Source organism: Silene latifolia, chromosome X (assembly GCF_048544455.1).
Source record: "Silene latifolia isolate original U9 population chromosome X, ASM4854445v1, whole genome shotgun sequence".
Lineage (NCBI taxonomy): Eukaryota > Viridiplantae > Streptophyta > Magnoliopsida > Caryophyllales > Caryophyllaceae > Silene > Silene latifolia.
The window spans coordinates 120,859,370-120,865,092 of NC_133537.1; the positions used below are offsets into that span (position 1 = coordinate 120,859,370).

The 5,723-nt window shown below is 35.9% G+C and overlaps 1 non-coding gene across 1 annotated transcript; it reads left to right on the forward strand.

Annotated features, from left to right (window-relative positions):
* Positions 1-577: 577 nt before the first annotated feature.
* LOC141625851 (small nucleolar RNA R71) lies at positions 578-684 on the forward strand. Its single transcript, XR_012535600.1, has one exon. It is a non-coding gene; the product is annotated as a small nucleolar RNA R71 (small nucleolar RNA).
* The last annotated feature ends 5,039 nt before the right edge of the window (positions 685-5,723 follow it).

A 5,723-nucleotide genomic window follows, 5' to 3' on the forward strand; every position in this document is an offset into this window, starting at 1 on the left:
GTAAAAGGGTCTTTGATTTTGGTTCCTCATGGGTGGTGGAGTGTATGTTGTTTGAGGGTTTTGAACATTTTGGCTTTTGTATGAGAGATTTGGATGGAACTTGGTGTTTTCATTGTAAAAATTTGAATAAGGGGTACCACTTTTGTAAGCTTGGAAAGCATTAACTTGTTCGGTTGTTCCCCTACACTCACTTGGGTCATGACCCAAAGTTCCACAATTCTCACATATCCCACTTGGGATTGATGAGGATGCCGTCATGGCATTGACATGATGCTTTGATGATTTCGAGTTTTCCTCAAGTCTAGCCATAGCTTGTTCAAACTTCAAGTTGATTGTGTCAATGTGAGCACTAAGTTGAGCACCCAATTGAGTAACGGAGTCCACTTCATGCTTTCCTCCTCTAGTAGCCTTGCGAGGTCTACTATATTGTGAATTATGGACCGCCATTTCCTCAATCTTGTTCCATGTTTGATTGTCATCAACTTCGGTGAACATTCCATTTGATCCCATATTGAGAATGTTCCTTGAATCTTCATATAAACCGTTCCAAAATTGTTGCACTAAAAACCATTCACTAAGTCCATGGTGAGGACATGAGTGACAAACACCTTTGAACCGCTCCCAAGCTTCATACAAAGATTCTTCATCCCTTTGCTTAAAACCCGTAATTTGAGCTCTTAGCATGTTAGTCTTTTCCGGTGGGTAGAATTTTTTGTAGAAAGCTAGAGCTAACTTCTTCCAAGAATCTATTCCAAGGGTGGCCTTATCAAGGCCCTTCAACCATTGCTTTGCGGTGCCGATTAACGAAAAAGGAAATAAGACCCATCTAATTTGGTCTTGAGTCACGCCCGTTTGAGAGATAGCATCACAATAATCGCAAAAGGTTTCCATATGAGAATGAGGGTCCTCACTAGGCATTCCCCCGAATTGGCTCCTCTCAACTAGTTGGATGAAGGCGGACTTGGCAATAAAATTACTGGTGAGATGTTGCGGTGTAGGAGTACCATTTGGTAGATTCTCCTCGGTGGGTATAGAGTGTGACGAGAATTTAGGCATTGTAGGTGGATTTTGTGGGATATTGTGTAATGGGTTTTCTTCTCCTTCTATTGCGAAAGGATTGACAAACTCACTAGTGGGTTGAACAACTTCACCAACACCTCTCAAATTCCTCCTAACAAGTCTCCTATTATTCGTCAAGGTTCTTTCGATTTCACGGTCAAAAGGTAACAAATCACTTTGTAACCTTCTAGACATGCAAAATATCAAACAACTCAAAAACAATTAGAACAAACCTTGAGGAGTTTTACTTCCCCAAGGTGGAGAAAGACACAACTAATAACAATAAAAAGAAATCTTAAATCAATTAAACACCGTCCCCGGTAACGGCGCCATTTTTGATCGAGGCCATTTCGTGTTCACAATTAAGTATATGTGGTCGTTGGTCAATGGTCGATACAAAACACAATTTATACTTCACAAACAACTCTACAATTAGTAAAGAGGCAAGTAAAGGTCGGATCCCAAGGGACGGGTATTGAAATGAGAATTCTATTGTAACTAGTAGTGTCTAGGGGTGTCACAAATTGAGTTGGTGTAGAAGGTCACTAAACTAAAATAGCAATGAAAATAAACTAGCAAGATGAATAAAATAAGGGGTGTAAACAATTGATTAAAGGCACTAGGGTGTCATGGGATCATAGGGGAATCATGGGATATGATCATACAAACATGTTCTCAAATTATAAGCAAGCAATTATTGTTGTGATGGATTGAGTTGGGTTATATCTTACAATCCTAGGAAAGTTTGGGTCCGGAGCCGAATCGATTAGATTGTACAACACCTACAAGTCGACTTAATCTTTCCTACTCAACACATGCATGGTCTAATGAGACTCGAGTTGGGTTATGTCTTACAAGTCTCATTGAAAAGATAGAAGATGATAGTAAATGCAAGGATTCATAGGCTTAGCATTTCATCAAATATAACATGTGCATGTATTAAGATCAAAACAAGCAAGCAAATAAGATATGAAAGCATATTGATTTAAGCATGAATCATTCCCCATGATGGTTTCCCCTAATCACCCATTAAACCCTAGCTAAGAGACTACTCACTCATTATCATGTTGATCATGCTAGCAAGGTTGTCAATCATACCAACAATATGAAACATGATGAATAAATGAAAGTAATTAACAATAATTAAAAAGGGATTAAGAGATTATACCTACTAATGATTCCAATAATAAAGCAAGAATAATAGAAGTACTTGAATCCTAGATTGAGAGATTGTCAATCTCCCAATAATAACCCAAATAATCTTCAATTACCCAAAATAAAGGAAGAACAAGAGAGAGATTAAAGAACTAAAACTTGAATTAAAACTTGATTAATACTTGATTACAATATTGAAGAGAGATTTGATTGATATTAAGTACACTAATTATTGATAAGAAGAACATGCTCCTCTAATTAGCCTAATGGGGTATTTATAGTGAAAATTAGGGAGGATGCATTAGGGTTAACTAAGGGCTAAACTAGTAATTACACTTTTTAAGTTGAGCAAGGAGACTCGGTATTTTTCCGAGAGAAGGGCTTCTCTTTTCGTAGCTTGAAGAATGAAATCCATCTTTGTGCGTGAACGTGCGGATTAGAGTCGGGACGGCCGGATTTGCTGTGCAATCCGAGCGGATTCGGGAGAGGGACGCTCGGATTGTTGAGGGGTAATCCGGGCGGATTCCAAGGAGGGACGCTCGGATTGTCTTTGGCTGGGACGGACGGATTGTCCGCAATCCGTTCGGATTGTTGGTCAGCGTCAATTCTTCTTCTTTTCTTCCCTTTTCTTCATAAATTCCTTGGGGACGCAAGGATCCTTTCTCAACATTGTTCTTCTACTATGATATGTACAAAGGCCTTCTAGTCTTGTCTCTTCTTGATGCTTGGTCATTGAATACAATCAATTTAGCCTCGTTTTGCCATGAAAATGCAAGATTCTTACTCCTTTCCTACCAAGGGATCAAAATCTCAAAGAATATGCAAAACAAAGAACTAAAGATAAGAAATGACCCAAATAGGCACTAAAAAGCATGGAAACAATGGTAATTCGGGGGCTAAATATGCGCCAATTATGGTCACATCAAGTTCCATAAGACAACTATTGTAGTTGTTCTTATAGCCAAATTCCCAATGTAAGGAATTTTTCTTCTTAATCTTGACATAATAGATCGTATTATTTGCATGCATGTAACTAGATCACCTTAAGACTAAATAAAAAGTTATTTAGTTACTAATTAGAAGAGTCTAATTAGGGGTCTAGTACTTACACTAAGTTGGAGGTCGTCTCAAGGTTTATGAAAGCTAACAAATCACTGTATGCAAAGATGTTGACCATGAGGAAAGAAGTGCTTGACTACTGTCTATTGGACGACCACATTTTCCCATTAGACTATGGTTCTTTAAAATCTATGAATATATCAGTACTGCTATTTTTTGTGATACTTTTTCTTTAATTGTGTGATACTATTTTTAGAGTAGTGTGATATTGTTTGTACTATTTTAATTTGTTTTTTGTTAAATGTTTGGAGCAGTGAGGTGGTTGCCAGCTTCTTTAATGATCAATACCTTGTCAGAGACGATATATTGTCGTTGGTTCCAAATGTGCACGTCAGTAGCAATGTGATTAAATGTTGGTCGATAATTCTGAACCATATTGAGCACACAGATAAATGTGAAACAAGTTTAATATTTTTTGGGATTTGACACATGGTAAGCTGTCGATTTAGTTTGATTAAATGTAATAACTCTTTAAAACAAAATAGGACTTTTAACATATAGATACACAACATGAAGTAAAAATCGAAGGAACAGGAGACAGGGACGAATTCATTAGAAGAAACACAATTCCCTGTAACCTGGAAGCAGATCTTGTTTTTATTCCAATGGTATGGAAAGAACATTATTTCTGTGTTTGTATAAATTTCAAAACCGAGACAGTGGAAGTGTTGGACAACACAGAGTACGCCGACTGGGAGTAAACAGAAATATACAAAGTTGCAGATTTGGTGGTATGATTAATTGATTTTCTTTAAATTATTGGTGTATATTAACATTTAAACAGTGGACTTGAGTGTTTGTGAAATTATCACTAATGCTTTTGCTTAATAATGTAGGCTAAGCACATGAGTGACTACCTAACAAAGAAGAATGTTGAAAGAGCGGATGATATAATAACGTTTGATACTGTCAACATCAACTTCCCTTGGCAAAAGACAAAGATGAACAATACTGAGTCTAGAAACTTCTTAATGATGCACATGATTCGGTATGAGGGAGAGATGTTTGAATTCGACTTGAACCAGAAAGTGTATAGGCGCTACTACTGGCTAGAAATGGCAGCAGCATTGCTTTTAGCTGACATAAATGAGAACAGGACACCTATGATCGAAAAGGTAACAGAATTTTCAGCTGGAAAGGAGGAACTTTGGAAGACATTAAAGCAAAAGAGGAAGAACAACGAAAATGTAAAAGAGAAAGGTGGTAAGATAAAGGGGAATGAGAAAAATGTTGAGAAGGAGGAAGTACCAAATGTAGAAGTTCCGAAAAAAGAGAAGGTCGATGTTGTTCAACAGGAGGCAAATAAAGAAGATGTTCCACCGACAGAAAAGAAGGATTGTACTGAGATACCGATTATTAACACAGAATAACCAATCCTTCGGCAATCTCCTAGGAAAAGGTAAAAACCAAAACCTAACATTTATAATTTTTATATGCAAAAAGGTAGAAAGGAATTAGGACAGACTGTAATTATTGTTATACAAAAATAAAAAGTGTCCAAAAATAATAACTGACTGTTATTATGTATTTGCTTTGCAGAGGAGCTAATTCCGGAAGAGATGGTGAAGATGGTAGAAAGGAGCCCACATTAACATACAAACGAGGTAGAGTAAAGACCGTTAAAAATACTAAGAACCGAAGTAAAGGTAGAGGAAGGAATTAGGACTACTAGATTTGTTAGCACAAAGTTGTGACTGGTACAAATGGTAAACATTCCGGATGTACATGTTTGTAGGACAAGGAATCTAATGGTAAACTTTTTATAAAAGTAAACAAGTAGTGATGGCTCTTTTGGGTCTGATATAACTCTTGGTAAAGTGTGATATTCTTTCAAGTGTCATGTGATATTGTGCTATAATTGTTGTGATATTGCTTCCCAATAATAAAAACAGATATGCAGTAAAACAATATCACACAGTTTGCTAAACAATATCATACTTCTATGTGGTATTGATTCTCAAAAACAGTGGATATGGATTTTAAAATCTTACTTTGGTATTTTTTTTATAATATTGTTATATTGTTGTATACAAAGGTTGATATTGTTTTACAAAAACTGCAGAGGCATAATAAATCTAACTAACAGTAATGATGTTTAAACAAAATGTGATATTGTTTATTATGAACTGCGATATTTTATTTTGATGTTTGTGATATTGTTTCACAGTTTGTGATATTTTTATACACTGTGAAACAATATCACACAGTTTGCTAAACAATATCACAAAGTTTGGTAAACAATATCATACTTCTATGTGTATTGATTCTCAAAAAACAATGGATATGTATTTTAAAATCTTACTTTGATATTGTTTTTAAAATGTTGTGATATTGTTGTGTAAACAGGTTGATATTGTTTTACAAAAACTGCAGAGGCATAATAAATCTAA